This window comes from Dendrobates tinctorius, unplaced genomic scaffold (genome assembly GCF_039654945.1).
Source record: "Dendrobates tinctorius isolate UK_male_01 unplaced genomic scaffold, ASM3965494v1 ptg000151l, whole genome shotgun sequence".
NCBI classification, from domain to species: Eukaryota; Metazoa; Chordata; class Amphibia; order Anura; family Dendrobatidae; genus Dendrobates; species Dendrobates tinctorius.
In genome coordinates, this window is record NW_027361818.1 from 28,745,510 (window position 1) to 28,770,936 (window position 25,427).

At 43.4% G+C, this 25,427-nt stretch overlaps 1 long non-coding RNA gene across 1 annotated transcript in view; it reads right to left on the minus strand.

The window, feature by feature from the left end:
* Positions 1-2,301: 2,301 nt before the first annotated feature.
* The window catches only part of LOC141050017 (uncharacterized), a 217,873-nt gene continuing 194,747 nt past the window's right edge, over positions 2,302-25,427 (minus strand). Inside the window, exon 3 of the long non-coding RNA XR_012220471.1 lies at positions 2,302-2,351. This is a non-coding gene — a long non-coding RNA (uncharacterized lncRNA). The remainder of the gene's footprint in view (positions 2,352-25,427) is intronic.

The window sequence follows — 25,427 nt, forward strand, 5'->3', positions numbered from 1 at the left end:
GGTCTCAGGGCAGACAGGGCGAAGTTAGTTCTGCCTAGGTTGTGTGATCAACACCTGCGTACCAAGGGTAGGGGTTTCATAATGAGTCAGTCACCAGAGACATTCATACATGCATACAACACTCACTCCACATTGTATATACTAGTGCGCGGCCGTGCAGCTGTGCGATCCTTTTATAACTGCAGTCTTCCAGGACCTTGCAGATGGCCCAATCAGAGCTGCTTGAGGACCTCAGCATGTGACCTCTGACCACCAATGAGCGGTCATCTCACGGGCATGCTCAGACGGAGAAAAGCAGGACTTAGTCACAGGAGCGTCTGTTCGCTGCTGACTAATGCTGGATGCTACAGCCGAACCTGGGGCGGCGGCAGCAACCAAACCCATAGCATTAGCCTGAGCAAGATGCTGTGACCGACGTCTCTGCTGAGCAGGAACCTCTGCGGCTGCAGAAGAATGGAAGACTGCAGAGGACAAGGCTTGAGATTCCCCTGTGCAGTGGCGGGAACTCGACGCTTAACATCCTGTTTCCCAACTACCTGTTCCTAACAGGGTTAGGGGAGATAGGTATAAACGTATGACTGTCAGTAAACGCATACCGGGTCCATATAACCAAAACAAAATTCCACATGGTCAAGTGGAAGAAAACCTCTAGACCACAAACATAGAAAACCAAAAAAGAGAAGACCATGAAGGTCAAAGGGGGATCAAGGGTAGACGTAGTTATGGTAAGGAAGAAGGATATAAATATCTATCAAAAATTGTCAGTAATACCTCAAAAATAAATATCCTTCACCTATTAATAACCATAAGTATAGATGTATAATAACATTACTCCTTGATACAATAGAGGCTCCATATATGTTAAATAGCATAAAGAGATTTTTTTATTAATTTTTATTAGACAAAAAGTATGAATAGTGACAACATGGAAGCAAGCAGAACACGGGACAGTGAAAATATAAATAGGGTAATCATAAATAACCAAAGCAAGGAGGAAAACATATGTCCTATGTGTACAGCCGTGTGCCAACACACAGTAGATGAATGCACAAAATATTCACAACAAAGTACAGGCTTAAATGGCTGATTGTGCGTATAGAGGTCAGCAACATATAAAAAGGACAAAATGTCTCCCTGTGCAAAATAAATAGGGAAGGAGGGGGAAACTGTCACACACTGCCTAGCATGATGGCTGCAGCCACTCTCAATAGGGTAAAGTACTCCCCTTTTATCATATCTGACGCAGCCACAGTGAAAAACCTAGGTAAAGTGATGGCTGTGTCATAGGCAATATAGCATAGGTGGCATAGGTGGGAGCAAATAAGTAAATATACTATTATATTAAATACCTTCAGTCATAGTATAGCAGAGAGTGGGTGCAGCAGGCACGTGTGGGACACCGGGAGCCTCGACGCGCATTTCGCCTATGGCTTCGTCGGGAGGCGTGGCTAATTCGAGGAGGCATGGGCTTTTTAAATACAAGGGCTGAAACTTCAGCCAATCAAGGTTCGTCATGTGTAAAGGTCCGCCCATAAAAGGGAGGCGACAGAGCGCACTCTAACAAATGAAAAAGAGGGCAGTGACGTCGCTGAACAGTGTCACAGCGACGTACACATCCCCCAAAGGGGCGGTACTAGGATATCTCGCCGTGGCAGCCCAAGTACAGGGGCAAGTCCAGGTATATCGGCGCGCGTCCTGTGTGATGCGCCCGTCCGTGGTGCAAGGCGGCGAGCGCGCGCCTCGGCAATGGAGGGGAGGACAACGTCATCCCCATCCATTGCCAAGGCAACGCGCATGCCACCCAAACACCACAGGACGAGCGCAGCGCACACATAGAGCGCGTCTGCACCAACGGAATGGGAGTAAGGTGAAAAAGATAATGCCCATATATTACGTTCAGAAAAGTGGAAAAGCTAGATATATATACTAACCATCCTGTGGGCTTAATAAAGTATAGGTGTAACATAGTGTAAAGGCATATATACAGAACAAACACATAAAATTATTATTCGGAAAATGGGGATAAAAGATAAATTTATAACAGACTTATACCAACACATATCCCCGATTTCTCAATGCCTAATGTTAACCCATACAGATATCAAAAAGGACTAATTCCAGTACTATAATCGGAAAAAAGATACTGCAATCACCACATAGAAACAAAAGATAATGTCCGCTATTGTTAAATAAATATATACAAATTATATATAAGAATCAATAGAATCGGCATCCGCATAGTGACCACAGGCAAGGATAATCTTCGTCCACCTTTGCTGTACGTTATTGTGTATAATCTTGCTGAGATGATCTTAAGAGTACTGGATACAAAGAACGAGGACGAAAAAAATCTATAATACAGAGAAAATTAATTAATAAAAAAACAAAACAGAAAAATAAAAAAAAAAAAAAAAGGAAAAAAAAAAAAAGAAAGAAGACCACATACCATTATTAAAATATTTTAAATTAAAAAGAATTTTATAAAAAGGATTTGAAGCTGACGGTTTCATTGAGACCCTTAGGGGCCACCGTATCAAGGATAGTGATCCATCGAGTTTCCTTTTGAAGTAATTTCTGTTTGAGATTTCCACCACGGATTCCCATATATATGCGGTCAATGCCACATACCTTCAGGCCTTTCAGATCGCATTTGTGGACCTCAAAAAAGTGTTTCGGGATAGTTTTCAAAAGATGAGATTCGGTGCAATCTCGAGCATTTTTAATGTCCCTAATATGTTCTTGAATGCGAACTTTAAGGGACCTAGTAGTCATGCCGATGTATATAAAATCACAAGGGCAGCATGCGTAATATATCACTGCTTCTGTTTTGCATGTGATATGATGAACAATTTTAAATTTTTTAGTCTTAGAAGAATCCCAGAATTCTTTAGTCCGCAATATGTTATAACAGATTGAGCTATCTCCACATGGAAAACTACCCCAGGGGGGCCTTTACTCGGAGTGAATAATGGTTTCGCCTGTGGTGGGACATAATGGCTGCGACAGAGAATATCTCCTAGAGATTGTGATTTTCACCACGTAATTGAAGGATGGGGGGTCAGTTGATAATTTAAATCTCTGTCCGTCAGCAATATTGGCCAATGTTTTTTAAAAATATTGTTAATTTCAATCCAATTAGAGTTACATTTAGTAATGAAGCGTGGTTTAAAATCATTGGTTTTTTGTTTGCCTTTTGATGGTTTATTCAATAAGAATTGTCTCTCAGAATGAACTGCTCGCATGAATCCTCTATGAATATCTTTTTTGTTATAACCCCTATCTTGAAACCGGTTGGACAGTTCATTTGCTTGTTTGAAAAAAGTATTGTCATCTGAGCAAATCCGACGTGCTCTTAAAAACTGTCCAACGGGGATTGAACTTTTTAATTGGGGAGGATGAAAGGATGAATGATGTAAAAGTGCATTTGTCGCTGTGTTCTTTCGGAAAATATCCGTACAAATTATTCCATCCAAGTTTTTTGATATAAGGAGATCTAGAAAGTCAACAGATATTTGACTATATTTCCATTTTAGCTTTATATTGAATTCATTAGTATTCAAACGGTTCAAGAAGGTTTCTAAGTGCGACGTGGAGCCCTGCCAAATAAAGAGAATATCATCGATATAACGGAGCCACGAGGTGATATGGCAATGGCCCGGTGTGTCAAGGACCATATCCCTCTCCCACAACCCCAGGAACAGGTTAGCATAGGAGGGCGCACAGGCCGCTCCCATGGCTGTACCCTGGAGCTGTAGGAAGGGGCGGTCCTTGAACACAAAAAAATTATGTGTCAAAATAAACAATAAAAGGTCCAAAATGAATTGGATCAAACTAGGTTCCAGATTTGTCATCTGGAGAAAAAATCTAGCAGCCTTCACCCCGTGGCTATGGTCAATCGATGTATAAAGGGACTCCACGTCGCACGTTACCAACCACATGACACTTTCTAAAATGAGACCATTGAGTCGTCTGAGGACATCTGTGGTATCTTGAACAAAGGAAGGGAGAGTTTCCACACATCGCTTCAAGTAAAAATCAATAAATTTACAGGCTAATTCACAAAAACCCCCAATGCCCGACACGATGGGCCTACCCGGCGGGCAGTGGGAGTCTTTGTGAACTTTCGGAAGCAAATAAAAGGTTGGAATAATAGGATGCTCAGGCAATAATGCTTCCTTCATTTTCTTAGAAATGGCTAGATTGTCTACCCCTTCATCAAGAAGGTGGATCAATTCGTGCTTAAAGCCTAGTAAGGGTATTGAATCCAACCTTCTATAATATTCTTCCCTGTTTAGTTGTTTAAAAGCTTCCGCTTCATACATAATTGTTGGCCAAATAACTACGTTGCTGCCCTTGTCTGCCCTTTTTGTTACAACATCCCTCATTTCTCTCAAAGCTCCAAGTGCTAATCGCTGAGAATAGCTTAAGTTATCATCAGAGGGATGATTATTCAATTTAAGAAGATCTTTTTTAACCATTTTAACAAAAATTTCAACAGGAGGGCAGGCAGACAAGGGAGGAAAGATAGTTGACCGAGGATATAAATGTACAGGAAGGGAAGATTCCTGAAGTCCTATGCTTTCGGCTGCCAATGAATCCAAATCACACAATGCCCGTAGTTCAGTCCTTGATAATGTGGGGTCTAGTTTAGGGGAGAATTGTTTTTTTTAGAATTAATTTACGTGCAAATAGTTCAAGATCTTTTAACAATGTAAAATGATCAGAACCCGTCACCGGTGCAAAGGATAGGCCTAAAGAAAGCACCTCAATTTGTGAGGGCGAGAGGATATGTTGGGATAAATTAATTACCTTTAAGGTTTCTTGCCTCTTTTGGTCCTCATGTTGTACGAATATTGTTTTCTCTTTGCTGCCAGTGTATAAGGATGTTGAAAATGATTGTTTGGTGGGCCATTGTTTTCGCTGGGCCCACCACTTTTTTCTAAAAAATGATCTCCACATACCCCTTCAGAGGTGGTTGAAAGACTGGAGGTAGACTGAGATCTGGATTGTGGTTTAATTCGTTTATTAGATTGTCTAGACTGCCAGCGGTATACTCTTTTAAGCTGATAATCCTCAAGATCACACTGATATTTTTTTAGTCTTATTGTTCTGAATTTCTAGCTCCCACTTATTCAGATCATCCTCAAGGGCTGTATACCGGGTCCATACCTGAATGTGAATGACTTTGTGTGGTTGTCTACCAGGAATTTCAGGTTGAGGGTTCCTTCCTGGCAGTTGGGACCTAGATTCATTGGTCCCTGTAAGATAACCACCATCATTAGTTCAGCAGCATTTTGTCTTTAGCTATCCCAGGCTCTAAAAGTCTACAACGTTTTTCAGAGGTCTTTGCTTAAGAGTAGAATTGAGCAAATTTTTTCAGGTCCAAGCTTATTCTGCAAGCTATGACGCTTAACGAATAAGCTGCAGAGGGAACCCAGATATATGGAGCGCACCAGCTGATCAGCGCCACAGCTGCATGTCTTGCGGCTGTGTCACTGTCAGAACACATGCTTGGAGACCCTGTGTCTTGGGCTGTCTTGCATGTGTTATGACAGTGATGCAGCTGCGGCGCTGATCAGTCAACGCACTCCATGTATCTGGGTTCCCACTGCATCTTATTCGGTTAGTGCTACAGCTTGCCGAATAAGCAGGGACCCAAACAAATTCACTCAACTCTACTCAAGAGATATGTGGAACCCCTTGAGCCCTCACCCCTACCGCCTCCCCAAATTATGGTTGATGGAAACCTAGAGTTTCACATTTTGAGGATTGTAGATTCTCACCTCCGACGTCGTTCCCTACAATATTTGGTGCATTGGTGGGGTTATGGTCCAGAGGAAAGGATGTGGATTTCTGCATAAGGGGCGAATGCCATCAGGCTGGTTCATTCATTCCACACCTCTTATCCTGAGAAACCAGGTCTTGAGTGTCCGTAGGCCACTTGTAGAAGGGGGGTGCCGTCACAGATGTGTCAGAGGCCGCAGACTGTTGCACTGCATCTGTCTGCAGAATGTCTCAGTTGTTTGCTTGCAGACTAGTGGCCACCTTCCCTGGTGCTAATGACCACACCTGGACCTGGGTTTTTATAACTTCCTACTTCCTGTTTGGAGGTGCGGGTATTATTTCCATTCCTCGCTTATGAAGTCTTGGAGCTACAGCAGTCGGTTAACTTCCTTTCTGGTGTTGGGAGGACTTCTGGTGTTTCCTCTCTGAGTCAGCTCAAAGATAAGTGTTCCCCACTTTTCGTCTATCCCTGTTGTCTGTAGTGTAGTGGGGATTAACTAGCACTCATCCTGTCCTTCCCTATGCAGGGTTTACCGCTAGGGTTTGGCAGGGCTTAGGTATCCTGCTCAGTGAAAGGTGCGGAACCTATTTAGGGTCTCAGGGCAGACAGGGTGATGTTAGATCTGCCTGGGGTCTCCACTCCCTGCTTTCCTAGTGTTGGGCTCCCCTTCCCCTTATCCCTTTATGTTGCATTTAGTCTGTCTTACACCTTATGTGACAGACATCTGGTCCATCATGTCAAATATACTGTAAATGTTGCTGCTGTCTCAGCAATTTACTGTACTCTTAACGTGAGCTCATGTAAGAGAACGATGTGTCTCTGTAAATTGCAGAAGGGCTTGATGGTCATTTGTGTGGGCAATAGACATTTGCTCAGTGAAAATTTTGCAATGAAGGTAAAAGAGTTTAACTTGGAAGTAAGCACATTTGGTCTCTTTTTCAGAAACTTGAAAAAATTGCCCAATTTTGCTTTTCTAGTGAGGGTTTAAAAATGTGGCTATGTAATAGTCATCACTTTGCTTCATGTGAACAATACAATTGACCTCCTATAAGCTTTTCAGAACACAGCTTGTCATGACCAACCGCATGACTTAGAGCCCCGTAGATTCATTAACATTATCCCACTATGACAGTTGGTTGTCATGGCCAGCGTTGTAGTCATTGTCATATTTTTCACTGTCTGCTACGTCGCCTTTCTGTGCCAAGTCTATGTCCTACTTGACTTCCACCGGTTTCTCCTTTTTGCACTCCAAATACTGCATCATGTGACATGGACCTTCAGGGTCCCGAACAGATACAAAGTGATCCTGGACAGGTGCAAACTGGTGTTCTTCCTCCATCCTCTTTTTCACACCGGTGCTTTTGCTGGGACTATATCGCTAATTCCATTACTCACATATTTTGTCTTATCTCCAAAGAGCCTCAGTAGGAAACAATCATCCCTTATTAGCTGCAAATGTCAAATCTCAAAGTAAGCTTCTCTCCAGTTTGACACTGCTTCTGTTCGTATGAGTGCTGCAACATATACAAAGGTGAATTCTAGCAGGATGCATTGACGCAAACCAGGTGGTGCTCTGGTAGCCCTTTCATTTTGCAAAGTTCGGAAGGCTTGCTTTGTCAAAAAAAAAAAAAAAAAAGCAGTATATTGATCAGAAACATCCAAGAACTCCTCATCAGGGGAAAATGTATCACCTTCTGACAGCAGGGATATTGAGGCGCTCAATGAAATGAGTAATGGCAATCCAAATTCCAGAGATTGAAAATATTCAAACTTCAGGACTGATTGAATCATAGTCTGATGTGAAATGGCCGATGTCCACCACACTACACATATACTCCGCATCAAGCTTGAATAAAAGTGTTTTCATGGGATGGTGAGTGCCACATTTTCAAATTCTGGATTTCAGCTTCCTTTGCCTGATAATACCTTTTGGAATGGTATAACCCTATTCTGGCCACAGTCATCACCTTTTTCAACAATCTATGTTTGCAAAAGAAGTCTTGTACTATTAAGAGCCGCCTGTGGGGAAGAGAATGCCGGCTCAAAATTTAGAGCAGGAGGAAGCTACAAACACCAGAGGCAGGCAGAGGGACCAGAGCAGAGCTGAAGACCCTACCAACAGTCCCACCCCTATGCACCAAAAGCTTATGAATCCCAAACTTCAAATGCTGATTAAACAACCAGGATGTGGATTTCATCACTAAAGTTTTCTCTTTCAGCTGTATAATGGCCATGCCTATACGTTACCATGCATAATCACGAGGACAAGATATCTTTAAGGCCCGAGTCAGAACTAGCGTTGAATAACGGATGAGTGTTATGCGAGAAAACATCCCATAGCACTCGGACCACTGTCAATCTATGGGGCAGCTCCCATCACCGTTTTCCTTCTCGGCCGTGTTATACGTGTGAGTGAAATCGCAGCATGCTGTGATTGTACGGATATATTGGCCGAGTCTCGCCAATGCAAGTCTGAGTGCGAGAATAAATCGAACACCACACAGACCATCAGTTTAGCTTACGACAAATACGCAACCATTTTCTTCATTTCAGCCCATTGAGCCATTTATTTCAATGGGTAAATCAGTGAGAAATGTAAAGCCATGCGCATGTCATACGGATGCCATACAGATACATGGGCATGAGAAAATCGCATCATTGCATTGCAAACGGATTACAAACGGATGAGCATACGGAGAACACTTGTGCGACTCTCGGCCGAGAGAAACGGATCGATTTTTCATACGTTAAGTTTGGCCTAACTATGTCCCGGAAGTATTTTGCTGCCATTTCTGTGTTCCGGGACATAGTTCACCGGCGCATGTGCACTAATTCTTTTCGGTTTTGCCTGCAGTTGGAGATTGCAATGCGGATGTGCATAATATGGATGACAACTATGGAAATTACCTGAAATATTGCGTACAGCGGCCAAGGAGGGGTGGAGGGAAGGAGCCCAAACACCGCCCATCAGACCGGACCAAACTCATTTACATACAGCGCCAAATTGAGGTGTCAGATAAAGGTTTGATATTGACATTCAGGTTTCCTCTTCCAACAGGTGACGCTTTTTTGAAAATGTTATTTGCATATTGAGTTTAGCAGCATTAGATCGGTTACAATCTATGTAGAAGTCACTTGAAGATGAACCAATCAACCACACCATTATTGATACTGACATGAAACCTAACTAGCACTTTTCTTTTCAAAGGCACCTCTTGAGGAATGGCATACATTAGGCAGTGAAAGAAAAGACTTTTCTGGAAGTTAGTATATTGGAAGCCGGGATAAAAGACAAGCAAATGGATTTGAATGACTCTGACATCAACCAAACTGTGATGTCTAGATGACTGGGTGAGAAAATCTTGAAAATCACTTGTACTTTGGGTAGTTCCCGATATCTAGCAGGTCTTTCAGGCTGTTCCAGGGAGACACAAGATCTCTTTTGGTTTCCTTGGAATATGACAGGGCTTTTGAGATGTCCCCAGTATTTGGCAGGTCTTACATTGTGTTCCTAGCATACTGCAGGTTTTATGAGGAATCTTCGGTATGTGGCAGATCTTGTGGGATGTTCTCAGTACACAGCCAGTCTTTTTGCCTCTTCTTAGTTTAGAAAATGGATATTCCGGCTTCACAAACAAACGAAGCTACGTAATTTGTGGTTAAATGCAAAATCCAAGATAGTGGTTAAAAGGTCAGATAAATAGTATGGCTAAAACATTGTGCATAGCAGAGCTACGGATTTCAAGTCATGGCCAAGATACCATAAACCAAACTGCTGTGAAAGTTCCTGCTGTACGTATATGATAGGACTTACAGTGCTTCACAAATTGCAGTTTATGGGATGGTGTAGGTGCAGAATGCTGAGAGCACCCAGGATAACTGGTTAAAGCGCCTACAATTCCCTCAGGAAATATGAATTATTCTCTGTGAATTACTCTCCCTTTTTATGCTTTGGGTCTCTCCAGATCCCAGTGCATAATAAATGTAGGTTTATAAAAAAAAATGAAAAAAAGTACTTCTCATCGTCACCTGCTTGGTCCTCAGCAAATCTTCGTTTCACTTGTTGCTAGCTCTGAATCCTCACGTTAGCACAGAACTTCTGGCTACGATGAGGTCCAGGATGGTTCTGCACACCTGTGTGAAAGGTCACAATTTCATGACTTCACAATGTGTGCCTTGACCTAGGGCCTGCATGTGCCGAATAGTCCTGGGCTTCAATAAAGTCAGAAGTTCTGACGTAGCGTTATTTCATTGCCTTCAGTGGTGATAGCTAGAGATGAGCGAATATTTAAATGTTTAGTTCGGCTCACATTTGCTGAATTTGCAATATTCGTCAATTTAATCATCAATTAAATCACCGAATATAACTAAACATACACCATACAGCATTGGAAACACCGACGTAGGGCTTCTGATTGGCGGTGAAATTATCACCGCTGGTAAAGCTACTTTCACACATCAGTTTTTCGCCGTCAGGCGCAATCCGGTGTCATGCTGGAGCGCCGGATCCAGCAAATGTTATGTAAAACCGTATGTGCCGGATCCGGTTTTCTGGTGGATCCGTCATGCGTATCCGACCAAAAAACGGATCCGTTTCATCCGTTTCAACCGGTTTTCGACTGATACGCCGGATCCGGTTTTTAAAAATCCAGCCCCTTGGTGGGCTTTTTAACGGGATTAGCTACTGAAAACCTATATATACCGTGTTCCTACAGCCCATCTTTGACAGGTTGTAGAGAAGAAAGTGCAGGTTGGAGAGAAGAGCAATTGACTGGTGAAGATGGATGTTGTGATTGGAAATATTTTGAAGAACTTGGTGGATTTTACAGCGGAGGCGAATCGTTTGAGGGTGATAGTTCTGGAGAAGGAGAGAGCGAGACAGCAGTGCATCAGGCATCGTAGACGACGTTTGTGGATCCACCCCATCACAGCCAAGAGAATGACGCGTGGGGTCTATTCTACACTCTGCATGGACCTTAGACGAAACCCGGAGAAATTTTTCACATATGTTCGGATGAAAATGGAGAATTTTGATAACTTGGTGGAGCGCATTGCTCACCTCATAAGAAAAGCGGACACCTATTGCCGCTTCTCTGTTTCACCGACAGAGCGTCTGATGGAGACTCTAAGGTAAGCCACATTTATTGGATCTGATTGCATCAGAGCACACTTTCACTGGAATGTTGTTGGTGGTACTTTGTATCTCTAATTGTTATAGCTGTATTTTGGTATGTAATGCTGTGATTTGGAACTAATAATTTTTTTTAAATTCCCCCCAGATTCCTTGCAACTGGAGAATCCCTTTCGTCACTCCATTTCCAGTACAGACTCGGGATTTCCACCATATCTGGAATTGTGAAGTACACATGCCGTGCACTGTGGGACTGTTTACTTGATGAGTTTTTACCCGAGCCCACAACAGAGAGCTGGATTGAAATAGTTGACAAGTTTCTACATATACAGTATGTCAGTTTCCGAACGGCTTGGGCGCTGTGGACGGGAAACATATCCGCATTGTTAAGCCATCAGGATCCGGATCGGAATTTTTCAATTGCAAGAAATATTTTTCCATTGTCCTCATGGCAATCGCTGACGCGGAATACAAATTCATTGCAGATGATATCGGGGCTTATGGCCGCTCAAATGACTCTCAAGTTTTCAAACTGTCTGCCATGGGGCGTAAACTGTATGGAAACACCTTTCAGTTCCCACCACCTAGACCGCTGCCGCAAACATCTGGCCCACTTTTGCCATTTGTCTGTGTAGGGGATGAAGCCTTCCAGCTGTCAGAACACCTTTTGAAACCGTACTCTAGCAGAGGATTGTCAAGAACAAAACGCATATTTAATTACCGCCTCACAAGAGCAAGAAGAATGGTGGAATGTGCCTTTGGTATTCTGACAGCCAAATGGCGGGTCCTATTGACTGCGATCAACCTCAAGACAGAAACTGTGGACGAGGTGATCAAAGCTTGCGTGGTACTCCACAATTTTGTTCTCTGCAAGGAACCCATTTCCATTGAGGACACCTCTGAAGAAACCACCTTGCAAGATTACCAGGACATTACCACTAGAAGTTCTGTGACGGTTTCAGTAATGAGGGACAATTTTGCACTATACTTTTTGTCACCTCAAGGCAGAGTACACTGGCAGGATGACAGAGTGTGAAAGATTTGTGCCCTTAACCAAAGTTGTACCTTCTGTACCAACAGTATATACCTTTGCCAACCAAACTTGGCTATGTTGTCGTGGTCTTACTATTTTTACCTTTAGGCCACAGGTATGTACCTGGTTGTGTTTTATGCAAAGTATTTCACCTTTTAACAAAAGTTGTGTACATTGGTAGGAAATCACCAACAATAAACACAACTTTTTTTAAAAGTGAAATACTTTGCTTAAAACACAACCAGGAACACAACTGTGGCAAAAAGCTAAAATTTACCCACAGTTATATACCTGGTTTTGAATACCTTTTAACCTTTTAACCTCTTCACGACCGCCCACAGTAGATAAACGTTGGCGCTTGCTGGGCTTTGTGCAGCGCCGACGTTTATCTACTGTCGGCGGTTTTGTGCCCCCCGGGAGCCCCACATACCTTCCAACGTGGGGATCCCGGTGCGCAATGCATGCTGGGACCCCCGACGTCATCGAGACCTGATTGGTTCAGGTCCCGATGACGTCAGCGTCACAGCAGCCAATGGGAGCGATCGCTGGGAAAGCTGCTTGTTTCCCGGCGATCTCCCTTATTGTAACGCGGCTTCTCCCTCTGATCTCACTGACAGCTGATCAGAGGTGAAGCAGCGTTATTGTGTGACTAGAACGCTGCCTGGTACAGCTGATTGCTGCCTGGCACAGCTGTGCCAGGCAGCGATCTTGTCACACAGTAACGCTGCTTCACCTCTGATCATCTGTCATTGTGAGATCAGAGGAGAAGTCGCGTTATTATGTGCCAGGCAGCGATCTTGTCACATAGTAACGCTGCTTCTCCTCTGATCTCACACTGACAGATGATCAGAGGTGAAGTGGCGTTACTATGAGTCAGATCGCAGGGCAGCGATCTTGTGACAAAAATAAAAAAAAAGTAAAAAAAAAAGTAAAAAAAAAAATGCAGGGGCTAGGGCTAGGGTTAGGGTTAGGGCTAGGGATAGGGCTAGGGTTAGGGCTAGGGCTAGGGCTAGGGTTAGGGTTAGGGTTAGGGCTAGGGCTAGGGTTAGGGCTAGGGCTAGGGTTAGGGCTAGGGCTGGGATTAAGGTTATGGGTGTGTTGGTGTTAGGTTTGTGGTTAGGGTTATGGTTAGGGCTGAGATTAGGGTTAGGGTTAGAATTAGAATTGTGGGTTTCCACTGTTTAGGTACATCAGGGGCTCTGTAAATGCAATATGACGCCCGCAGACCATTCCATCAAAGTCTGCATTTCAGAACGTCACTACTTCCCTTCCGAGCCCCACCGTGTGCCCAAACAGTAGTTTTCTCCCACATATGGGATACCAGCGTACTCAGGACTCAGGACAAATTGGACAACAACTCTTAGGGTCCAATTTCTCCCGTTACCTTTGTGAAAATAAAAATTGGGGGCTAAAAGATCATTTTTGTGGAAAAAAAATGATTTTTTTATTTTCACGCCTCTACATTATAAACTTTACTGAAACACTTGGGGGTTCAAAGTGCTCACCACACATCTAGATAAGTTCCTTGGGGGGTCTAGTTTCCAAAATGGGTTCACTTGTGTGGGGTTTCCACTGTTTAGGTACATCAGGGGCTCTGCAAACGCGACATGACACCCACAGACCATTCCATCAAAGTCTGCATTTCAGAACGTCACTACTTCCCTTCCGAGCCCCACCGTGTGCCCAAACAGTAGTTTTCTCCAACATATGGCATACCAGCGTACTCAGGACAAATTGGACAACAACTCTTAGGGTCCAATTTCTCCTGTTACCCTTGTGAAAATAAAAATTGGGGGCTAAAAGATCATTTTTGTGGAAAAAAAAATGATTTTTTTATTTTCACGCCTCTACATTATAAACTTTACTGAAACACTTGGGGGTTCAAAGTGCTCACCATACAGCTAGATAAGTTCCTTGGGGGGTCTAGTTTCCAAAATGGGGTCACTTGTGTTGGGTTTCCACAATTTAGGTACATCAGGGGCTCTGCAAACGCGACATGACACCCACAGACCATTCCATCAAAGTCTGCATTTCAGAACATCACTACTTCCCTTCTGAGCCCCACCGTGTGCCCAAACAGTAGTTTTCTCCAACATATGGCATACCAGCGTACTCAGGACAAATTGGACAACAACTCTTAGGGTCCAATTTCTCCTGTTACCCTTGTGAAAATAAAAATTGGGGGCTAAAAGATCATTTTTGTGGAAAAAAAATGATTTTTTTTTATTTTCACGGCTCTACATTATAAACTTTAGTGAAACACTTGGAGGTTCAAAGTGCTCACCACACATCTAGATAAGTCCCTGGGGGGGTCTAATTTCCAAAGTGGGGTTACTTGTGGGGGGTTTCCACTGTTTAGGTACATCAGGGGCTCTCCAAATGCGACATGGCATCCGATCTCAATTCCAGCCAATTCTGCATTGAAAAAGTCAAACGGCACTCCTTCCGTTCTGAGCTCTGCCGTGTGCTCAAACAGTGGTTTAGCCCCACATACGGGGTATTGGCGTATTCGGGAGAAATTGCGCAAAAACTTTAGTGGTTCATTTTCTCTTTTTACACTTGTGAAAATAAAAAAAAATGGTTTTGAAGTAAAATGTTTGTGAAAAAAAGTTAAATGTTTATTTTTTCCTTCCATATTCCATTCATTCATGTGAAGCACCTGAAGGGTTAATAAACTTCTTGAATGTGGTTTTGAGTACATTGAGAGGTGCAGTTTTTAGAATGGTGTCAATTTTGGGTATTTTCTGTCATATTGACCCCCCAAACTCACTTCAAATGTGAGGTGGTCCCTAAAAAAAATGGTGTTGCAAATTTTGTTGTAAAAATGAGAAATCGCTGGTCAAATTTTAACCCTTATAACTTCCTAAAAAAAAAAAATTATGTTTCCAAAATTGTGCAGATGTAAAGTAGACATGTGGGAAATGTTATTTATTAACTATTTTGTGCGATATCACTCTCTGATTTAAGGGCATAAAAATTAAAAGTTTGAAAATTGCAAAATTTTCTACATTTTTGCCAAATTTTGATTTTTTTAACAAATAAGTGCAGATCATATCTAAAAATTTTTACCACCGTCATGAAGTACAATATGTCATGAGAAAACAATGTCAGAATCAGTAGGATCCGTTGAAGCGTTCTAGAGTTATGACCTCATAAAGTGACACTGGTCAGAATTGAAAAAATTGGCCCGGTCACGAAGGCAAAAACAGGCTCGGGTGCGAAGGGGTTAAATACCCTGTATCAAACCTTTTGGTATACCATATATCACCACAGAAATAAATCACAGACAACCATTGTAAAACAATAATTTAACTTTTATTGATAATTTTTTTTTTTTTTTTATTAAAACGTTTAGAAAATTTATAAAACTTTTAGATTAAGGCCGGGGTCACACTAGCGATTAAAACGGATGAATGCAATGCGATAAAATATCGCATTGCATTCAAACCCATGTTATTCTATGGTGCTGCTCACATCATGCGATTTTTTATCGGATCCGATCGTCGGACCGAGACAATCGCAGCATGCTGCGATTGTCACCGATTTTCGGATCGGATTCGACAATGCAAGTCTATGGATGCGATAAAAAATCGCATGGAAAACGCACCAAACGTATGACTTGCAATTAAATCGCAAGACTTCTCCTGGGCAACAGGAAAGAGCAGGAGGCATGTCTAGGAAGCTTGGGTATGCAAATTTCTCTAGCAGCATAAAAAAAACCAGGAAGAACGCCTTCACGGATTCCTCCATCATGTCCACGCCAGTGAATGTGGAAATGCTGATAGTTCTGGTCCAGGAGAGGCCAGAGCTATGGGACCAGAGAGATCCCCACTATGCTGACCGCAGACGCAGGGAGGCAGCGTGGACAAGAATCTGTGGCCAGATGTTCCCTGGATATGCGGCCAGACCTCGGGAGGAGCAGGACCTAATCAGTAAGTGAAAGAATGTGTTCACATAATCAAATCCCCTAATCTAATCTGCACAATGTAAGGCCCAATAAGTCATTGCTCAGATATCAGTAATTAATGACATCGCCTTTATTTTTTTGGACCATATTTACTACATCTACATTCCAAATCCCTGACTGGTGGCAGCAGGATGATTTTGCGTGAAAAAAGTTTGATTTATTTAGCTAATTGTTCTGCCACCAAATGCAGTGATCTTCTATTTTTTTGGGCCCGTATCTTAGCCACTGTATAACTATTGTTTTTGTAATAAAAACAGCATAGATGTTCGCATTATTACCACAGGATTTTTTAAATTTGGTTAACAAATATGTTGTTTTGAAGGTCCTTTGTAGTAGGCCTCAACCTTTTATTTTTTTGGTTGATTGGTGTGGAGTCAACAGGAATATAAATCATATAATTTGTAAAATGTGTGCCTAAGCATAGGTTAACCCTTGATACCATAGCCATATGTGTGTTGTAGCAAAATCCTGTGTTTATGTTAACATTGTAGTGACTGATGTGACAAGGCGTTGGCGCAGCTGCAGGGACACATATAGGAGGGAGAGACAGCTGAGGTCCCGTAGTGGAGCAGCCGGAACCACCAAGAGGAAATACCTCTATTACGACTGCCTACATTTCCTGGCTCCTGTGACGGAGCTGAGACCGTAAGTACATGGTTTAATGTAGTACTTTGTATATTCTGTAAGCACAATTTACTTGATGTGATTTTTACCATTGTAGCACCGAGTCAAACCTCACAGAGAGGGAGACGGGTTCCGACTCTGAGGTGGTGAATGATCCTGAGTCGAATGTTGCTGCAGGCTCCGGCCCATCTTCTGGACTTCCCAGAGCAACACCACCACTACCACCAAGATCACCACCACCAGAATCAGTTTGCCAGCCAGCACAGCCTGATGACCGGGGCAACAGTAGCAGCCCCACCATGCCACTGGAGACCTCGCCACAGCCTTCTGCCCTATCATGACGAGGCAGGCGCAGGAGAGAAGGAGCAGCTTTGGGAACAAGGATGCAGGTTGACCGAGGTGTATTGGACTACTTGTCGACAGCTGCTCATGATGATGGGGAGGAGGCATATGGGCGCAGTCTGGCACAGTATTTGAGGGCAATTCCCCGTGGGTACAGGCTGCGTACGAGAGAGGCTCTCCAAATCGTCTGGGATGCCAGCACACCACCCAATAATCCTCGCAGTGTCTTTCAGTTTCTTGAAAGGTGGCAGCTGTCAGAGGAGAATCAGATTGATAGGCTGGTTGGACTTGATGTGACAAGTCAACCATCCTTGGAACCTGTTCCTCCTCCTCCTCCTCCACGGGTGGCAACACCTCCGCCTCAGCCTGCACACATCCCCAATGTGGCTCCATAGGTCCAATATATGGGCCAGGGCGCACATGCCCAATATGGCCACTTTAACTTACCCAATGTTGGTGGTTGGCCCCAACATGGGTATGTTAGACATGGACATATTGGGGGATATGGGCAATTTGGGCAGCCTTACCAGGACTACCCACAACAATTTCAAAATTACCCCTACCAAAACCAACAAAAAGATCCTGCCAGGATGCAACAGATGGCACAGCCACCTGCCAGTGCACAGGGGGACAGAGATGTGGCCCAGGAACCAAGGCCAAATGTCCAAACAGGCCCCCCACCTTCACCACCCCCAACCTACCATGACTTGTAGGTTTTCATTTTTACCTTGTTGTTAGGTTTGTTGTATTGTCCATGATGTTTAATCCTAATGTGCTGATAACATTAGGCCAAAGGCAACTACTATGGTTATATGTTACCACAATAACCCCAAAAAAACAAGTAATAAACTTGTTTACATTCACTATGTGTGTCTGTTCATGTACGTACATGTTCTGTAATGTGTTAGATAGATATAGTAACAAGTACTGGTAAAACAAAAAATTAACACAAAGGTAAAGCAAAAAATCTTTATGAGAACAAAACACTAACAAACCGCTACATAGATAAGGCATCCTCTTGCCATGGAGTTGCACCCTGAGGTGTTACGAAATAATTTGTCAACACATGACAGACTTTGAGTCCGGAAATTGGACGACGGGGTGGGTTTACATGTGTCCTAGGCCTAGACACATTAGCAGAGTCCACTTCAGCATCATCATATGAGGGGCAGTCATGTATCCTTGTGAAGCTATGTAGGACAACACAGGCTTTAATAACTTCATTGACATTAGCTTCACTCAGCTGAATTGCGGACTGTTGGACCCTCCATTTGGCGGTAAGAATGCCAAAGGCACATTCCACCAGTCGCCGAGCACGTGATAGGCGATAGTTAAATATTCTACGCCGGTGGTCAAGGGTTCGTCGTGGATATGGCCTCATGACATGTCTGCTCAATGGGAACGCCTCATCTGCTACAATAACATAAGGCACCGGTTCCAGATTTGAGTTGGGAAGCTGACGTGGTGGTGGTAGGTCAAGCTCATTATTACACAGCCGCCGACCCATAATAGAAGAATTGAAGACTCTGGAGTCTCTAGTTCTTCCATAGGCCCCAATATCTACAATTATAAACCTGTAGTGAGTGTCAACCAGAGCCAACAATACTACAGAAAAATATTGTTTATAATTATAGAATTGGGACCCTGGGTTCGGCGGCTTACACACACAGATGTGCTTTCAATCCAGGGCTCAAATACATTGTGGAAACTGGCACGTGTCCTCAAATCCACGGGAGATACGCAACCAGTCAGGCATTTTGGGCTCCGGCATTACCACATGATGGAGTCTGGTCCAGATTTCGGAGCATGTAGACCGTACAATGCCAGAGATTGTTGATTTCCCAATTAAAAATTCTAAATTCTAAAAAAAAAAGGAAAAAAAAAAAAAATTAGGACATAGCCAAACAAACAACAGATACAGTTTCAAACACATTTAAAGTCGAGGAACTCTAAAGTAGGCATGATGAAGATTACATGACATGCCATGGCTTGGTTCTGAAAGCCACAAGCATAAAATTTTTGTTGGTAAATGTTTTGGAAATAAATTAAGATAATAGGGCAATACGAAATATTATTAAAGGTGTGTTAAATAAATATGCAGCTTCACACATCATCAACATATTGGTTTGAGACATACTGTAAGGTGAGGAGTAGACGCTCCTCAGCAGAAATAGCTTTGTGCATCCTCGTGTCCTGAAACGTGATCCCAGGGCGCACAATCTCCAGCAAAATATCAAAGGTCGCAAGGCTCATCCAACAATATTGATAGAACTTCTCCGGATGACTACTCAGAGATGTATAGAGATGGTGGAAATGGCCTTTAGATATCCTTCGGAGCAAAAGGGGATGGACCCACATTCGCCTACGCCTCCTCGGATCCACAATCACAGGGTATTGCTCCCCAAAACGTCGGGATAAAACCCAATAGAAAAGAACACGCTCAGTGGTGTTAAAAGTGAGCCTGTCTGTCATGTTTAGCACAAAGCAGAGCTAACCAAATCCAAGCAGTGACTGTATGTCAAAGGTAGCAGCCTCACACCTGTTGGAGAGGCCATAAATATAGGGCGGAATGATTTTTTAAATGAGTTTCAGGCCTAAGAACGGTTATTTGTCAATTTTGGAATGGTCAGAGTAAAAATCGGCAGACGGATGTAAAACGGATGCTTACATGCGATTAAAATCGCATCAATGAAGAAAAATCGCATCAAAAACGGATCACTGGTCAAGAAACCTTTGTGTGATTTCGTACCGTTAAAATCGGACCATTTTTTTAATGGTTGTGTGTGACTACAGCCTAAAGCTTAGACACACCAACATTGGTCCTTTTTATTGAACACAACATTACAAGTTTGTGTATTGTGGGGTGGAAATAATGCTGGAGGGGCTGCGAGACACTTCGACACTGGGAGTGTTGAGAGAGGACTGGGATCGTGGTGGGGAAGGAACAGTTAGAGGTGAAGGTGTGGAAAAATATAGAGAATGGGTGGAGATGTGGGAGGCAGAACAGGTGGTGGGTGGTGGAGTGGAGGGTTGGGCAGGGACTGTGGTATGGGGAAGTAGTTTGGTACGGTGAAGGAGTTTGGTATGGGGCAGGTTGCTGGAAGTGGGGAGATGGCTGGTACTGGGGTGGTTGCTGGTACTGGGGAGGTTGATGCAACTGGGGAGGTGGCTGGTATGTAATAGGAGGGGGAGGAGGGACAGTGGCTGGAGGGGGTGCAGGTGGAGGAACTACAGGGGTGGGAGGAGGAGGTTGGCAGCTAACTTGCAGTAGAGCACCATGGCATGAATGCATCTGCTGGCTAGGAGAGAGCGTTTCCATGCGCTCCACAACAGACTTGAAAAGGATTTGGTTTGGCGGAGATCTTGCTTCTGAATGCATGGTTTGCAGAAGTGTCTTCAACTCCAGAATGCTGGAGTTGAGCTGCTGAAAGCCTGCGGCGATTTGCTGTGACAAGACTTTTAGACAGTTCTGAAAAGAAGCATTCAGATGCAAGAACTCTGGGGCATAGCTTTTTTCCTGACCCCTCTGCCGCTGCCGCCCTGTACCCGCAGGTGTACTAGAGGTGGCAGGGGCAGAAGGGTGAGGTAAAGGGAAAGCGATCTCCTCACCAGCAGCTTCATGTAATGTAGGCGGCCACGATGCTCCTGTGCTGGTGGATGGAACAGATGCGTCGAATGTGTGGGAAGGCAGGGAAGGTGCAGATGTACTGGGGCAGTCGAAGTGTCCCTCGGTGCCGGTCTCCTCAGGGATCGTTTCAGAAGGGTCCAACCGTGCTGGCTCCCGAGTGCTGCTCACCGTGCTGTGGAATAAAGAGAAAAAAATACAATTAATATAGTGACATGGCATGGCCCTGGCTGGAAAAAAATTAGACATGTAAACATTTTTTTGGACATGTGGTGTGTAATATTTACCTTCTGGTGACCATTGTATCCCGGAGGAACGACAGGGCTCGTGCGTACTTGTACTTGCTCCTGTGACCTCCGGAGCCATTCGGGGCCCGCATCTCTTTGTTGAACTCCTTAACACGATCCCTCACAGACCGCCACCGCTTCACAATTCTCTCCCCTGAAAAGAGAAAGCACAAAGTGGTTAGTATACAACATCAGTGTTTCTCAAACTCCAGTCCTCATGCCCCCCACGGGTCATGTTTTCAGGATTTCCATAGTGTTCCTCTAAAGGAAATCCTGAAAACATGATCCGTGGGGACCACGAGGACTGGAGTTCAGGAAACACTGGTTTACATCAAGCAACTGGTACTGTATATACTTACGCTCTTTAATCTGTGCCCGAGCATCCTCCCAGCGGTCCACAAGGAGCAAACAGATTTCCTCCCAGAGCCGTCGGGTAACTATCAGGTCAGCATGGCGGCGGTCAGCCATATTCCATAGCGGCTCCCTTTCTCTGATGAGATCAATTAGATGGTCCACATCTATTCCTCCATCCTCACCGTCAGAGTCGGGAGCATGCTGTGAAGGCTGTTAAAGTAAAAGAGAAAAATACCAAATTAGGCACCACACTTTAAAACATGAAATAAAAATGGGTTAAAAAAATAAACTAAAATATTATACTTACACGCTGGTAACCGCCGCGTTGTTGTCGCCGACAACCCTGGGAGGCACTGCGAGGACCTCTTGGCCGAGCACCAGATTGGGAAGTCTAGAGAAGAAAAGAAAAAAAATTATGTGTTTGGATGTTGGCATATTTGTTTGCTGTGTGATGTCTGCGGTACATTGTTTTCTATGTGTTGTGTGTAGAATCATAGAATGGTAGAGTTGGAAGGGACCTCCTGGGCCATCTGGTCCAACCCCCTGCTCAAAGCAGGATTCGCTAAATCATCCCAGTCAGATGTCTGTCCAGCCTCTGTTTGAAGACTTCCATTGGAGGAGAACTCACCACTTCTTGTGGCAGCCTGTTCCACTCATTGATCACTCTAACTGTCAAAAAGTTTTTTCTAATATCTAATCTGTGTCTCCTCCCATTCAGTTTCATCCCATTGCTTCTAGTCTTTCCTTGTGCAAATGAGAATAAAGTTGATCCTTCTACAATGTGACAGCCCTTTAGATATTTGTAGACAGCTATTAAGTCTCCTCTCAGTCTTCTCTTTTGCAAACTAAACATTCCCAAATCCTGCAACCTTTCCTCATAAGACAGGGTTTGCAGACCAGTCACCATTCTGGTCGCTCTTTTCTGAACTTGCTCCAGTTTGTTGATGTCTTTTTTAAAATGTGATGCCCAAAACTGGACACAATATTCCAGATGAGGTCTGACCAAAGAGGAGTAGAGGGAAATAATGACTTCACGTGATCTAGACTGTATGCTTCTGTTAATACATCCTAGAATTGCATTTGCCTTTTTTGCTGCTGCATCACACTGTTGACTCATATTCAGTCTGTGATCTATTAGTATACCCAAGTCTTTTTCACATGTGCTGTCACTTAGCCCTATTCCTCCCATTCTGTATATGCTTTTTTCATTTTTATTGCCCAGATGTAGTACTTTGCATTTCTCCCTGTTAAAAACCATTCTGTTAGTTGCTGCCCACTTCTCCAGTTTATTTATATCTTTTTGAATCCTCTCTCTCTCTTCTCTAGTATTAGCTATCCCTCCTAGCTTTGTGTCATCAGCAAATTTAATCAGTTTACCCTCAATTCCTTCATCTAAATCATTGATAAAGATGTTGAACAATACAGGGCCCAGGACAGAGCCCTGTGGTACCCCACTTGAGACATTCTTCCAACTGGATGTGCAGCCATTTACGACCACTCTTTGGGTCCGATCACTAAGCCAGTTATGAATCCACCTAACAGTTGCCTTGTCCATTCCATACTTAGTCATTTTTTCAATAAGGATTGTATGAGAGACTTTGTCAAATGCTTTGCTGAAGTCAAGATATACTATATCTACAGCATTTCCTTGATCCACCCAATCAGTAATACCATCATAGAAGGAAATTAAGTTAGTCTGACATGACTTATTAGTTACACACCCATGCTGACTCTGTTTAATGGGTGTAGTTTGATGTTGTGTTTCTGCGTTTGATGAAAGAAACTTACCAATTGTGAGCCCACTCCAGGTATCTGTCCACCCCTTCCTTCTTCTTCTGGGAGCTCCTCTTCACCTTGTGATTCCTGTTATGAAATAAAAGCCAATGAATACACATATATTACAGAGATGATGGATTTTGGAAATAAAAACTTACCGTCAAACGCTGACGATGCGAGGGAGGGCTCCCAGAAGATGTGGTGTCCTTCTGCTGGCCAGACTCCACTCCTGTGGGTGGTGCTGCTGCTGCTGTTGCTGCTGATGGTGCTGCCGTTGCTGCCTGTGCTGCTGCTGCATCATCTCTAGGGCTAATTTATACATAACAAATTAGTCCAAAAATAATAGCCACCTCAATACATTATATTATATCTCAATTTCTGCCACAAATTTGTTGAGACATAACAAAGGCAAATAGGCAAAAATAGATGAATCAATAAAACCAATCATTTATTAATAAATTTCATGAAAAAATTTTTTTTACAAGGAAATTTCTAAAAAAACCAAGGTACAAATGTAATGATAAATGCTCCCAGAGTTCAGCTATTATACAACATAATCACATATCATACAAACATTTTTTTCAATCTTTTTTTTCCCCATACAAATAATGTTCATTACTTAGGCGTAAACTCATATAGCTATATATATTAAACTTCCATCTGAATGTTTAAGGAAAAAGCCCAATAGTTCTAAAAGCAGAAGGAACACGTCCTTAATTAGTGTAAAATACACACTGCTGAAGGTAAGTAACAATTTCGCTGAGCTCCCTATATAATGTGTCTGCAGTAATGATCAAAGGCAGAGCTATCTAATCCTTAATGGAGTAATCACAATGCATTAATGCTCAAATAGTAGCGACTTCTGTTCTCAGGTTTCTTTTATCAATTGCAAATACTTACAAACACAGATACATGATTGCTGCATAATCTTACTCAATTGTATAGATGTTACCTAATTGTAATAATAAAGGAACAGCCTAATTGCGCTTGCGCAGGGAAAATTACTCCTCAGTTCAAACATATCAAATGCCTAGTGCAGAGAACTACAGGTTAATCACCGCTTACTCATGTGCCCTGCTTCATGTGCCGGCTATACTGATCCAAGTTACAGTGAGCTATTCCTGCACGGGGTAACAGAGCAATACTGCTTAAAATTACCAACAACTTACATGTGTGAAACTTCTGTGGCTCTCTCATACACGTACCCCGCTACCCCCACAGCGCCGTTTCGCCATACTGGCTTCCTCAGTAGGGGGCGTATATGTGTGCTAAACACATATCCATCTATAAATCGCACTAGTTACAGCTGCGGCTCATGTCGGTCCACCTGGCTTGTAATTGCGCATGCGTGATTACCAAGGACTTACCATATGAAACAAAGGCTTCCTAAGTTACCGCTCACGGGACCCAAGCGTAGTTCGCTATAAGTCCCTTCATTGAGCAGACTTGGAAGCCGTGGATCGTCCCGAACCCCGCATGCGCTAGCCAGGTGCCGAAACCCAACTGTATTAGCCAAGAAAGTTTATAAATAAATAAACAAATGCGGTGCCAAAAATCCTAAGTGTATAATCTTGTAAAAATAAAAGCTAATATCAATGCAACATAACAGAAAAATACTCATATCATTTATACAGTAAAAAACTGCCACAATATCACCCATATTTTAACTAAATATATACAAAATTAATAATATTTGATACAAAACCAATATCAGTGTAATAAACAGACAATACAATTAATCAAAAAATAGCAATAAAGGTGAACAATTATCCACCCCACTACAATAAGTATATTAACCCCTTCCTGACATCAGACGTACTATCCCATCCATGGGACCCGGGCCCCTATGCCCATGGACGGGATAGTACGTCTACCGCGATCAGTGGCGCCCACGTGGTGAGCGCCGCTGATCGCGGCCGGGTGTCAGCTGATTATCACAGCTGACACCCGGCACAATGTGTCAGGGGCGGTCACGGACTGCCCCCGACACGTTAACCCCTTGCACACCGCGATCATACATGATCGCGGTGTACCGGGGGTTAAAGGGAAGCATCGGCAGGGAGGGGGCTCCCTCCGTGCTTCCCTGAGCCCCCCATGGCAGTGCAATGTGCAGCACTGCTGCGGGGGCTCCTTTCCTGCAGGCCCCCGAATCCAAGATGGCGACGGGGGCCTTCGGGGGCCTGCAGGAAGCTGGCTTCCTCAGTGCCTGCAAAGCGCAGGCATGAGGAAGCCTTCTGCACTGTCTGTGACAGATCGCTGATCTGTCACAGTGGTCACAGTGATCTGTGATGTGACAGATCAGCGATCTGTCACAGGACAGTGATGTCCCACCTGGGACTATTTAATAAAGTTACAAAAAAATAAAAAAAAAGTGTTAAAATAAATTTAAAAAAATCGCCAAATAAATTAGAAAAAAAAAACAAAAATTCCGGTGTACACGCACTCCCGGAACGGTGTAAACGCACTCCCCCAAAAGAAATTCATGAAACGCTGGTTTTTGTTC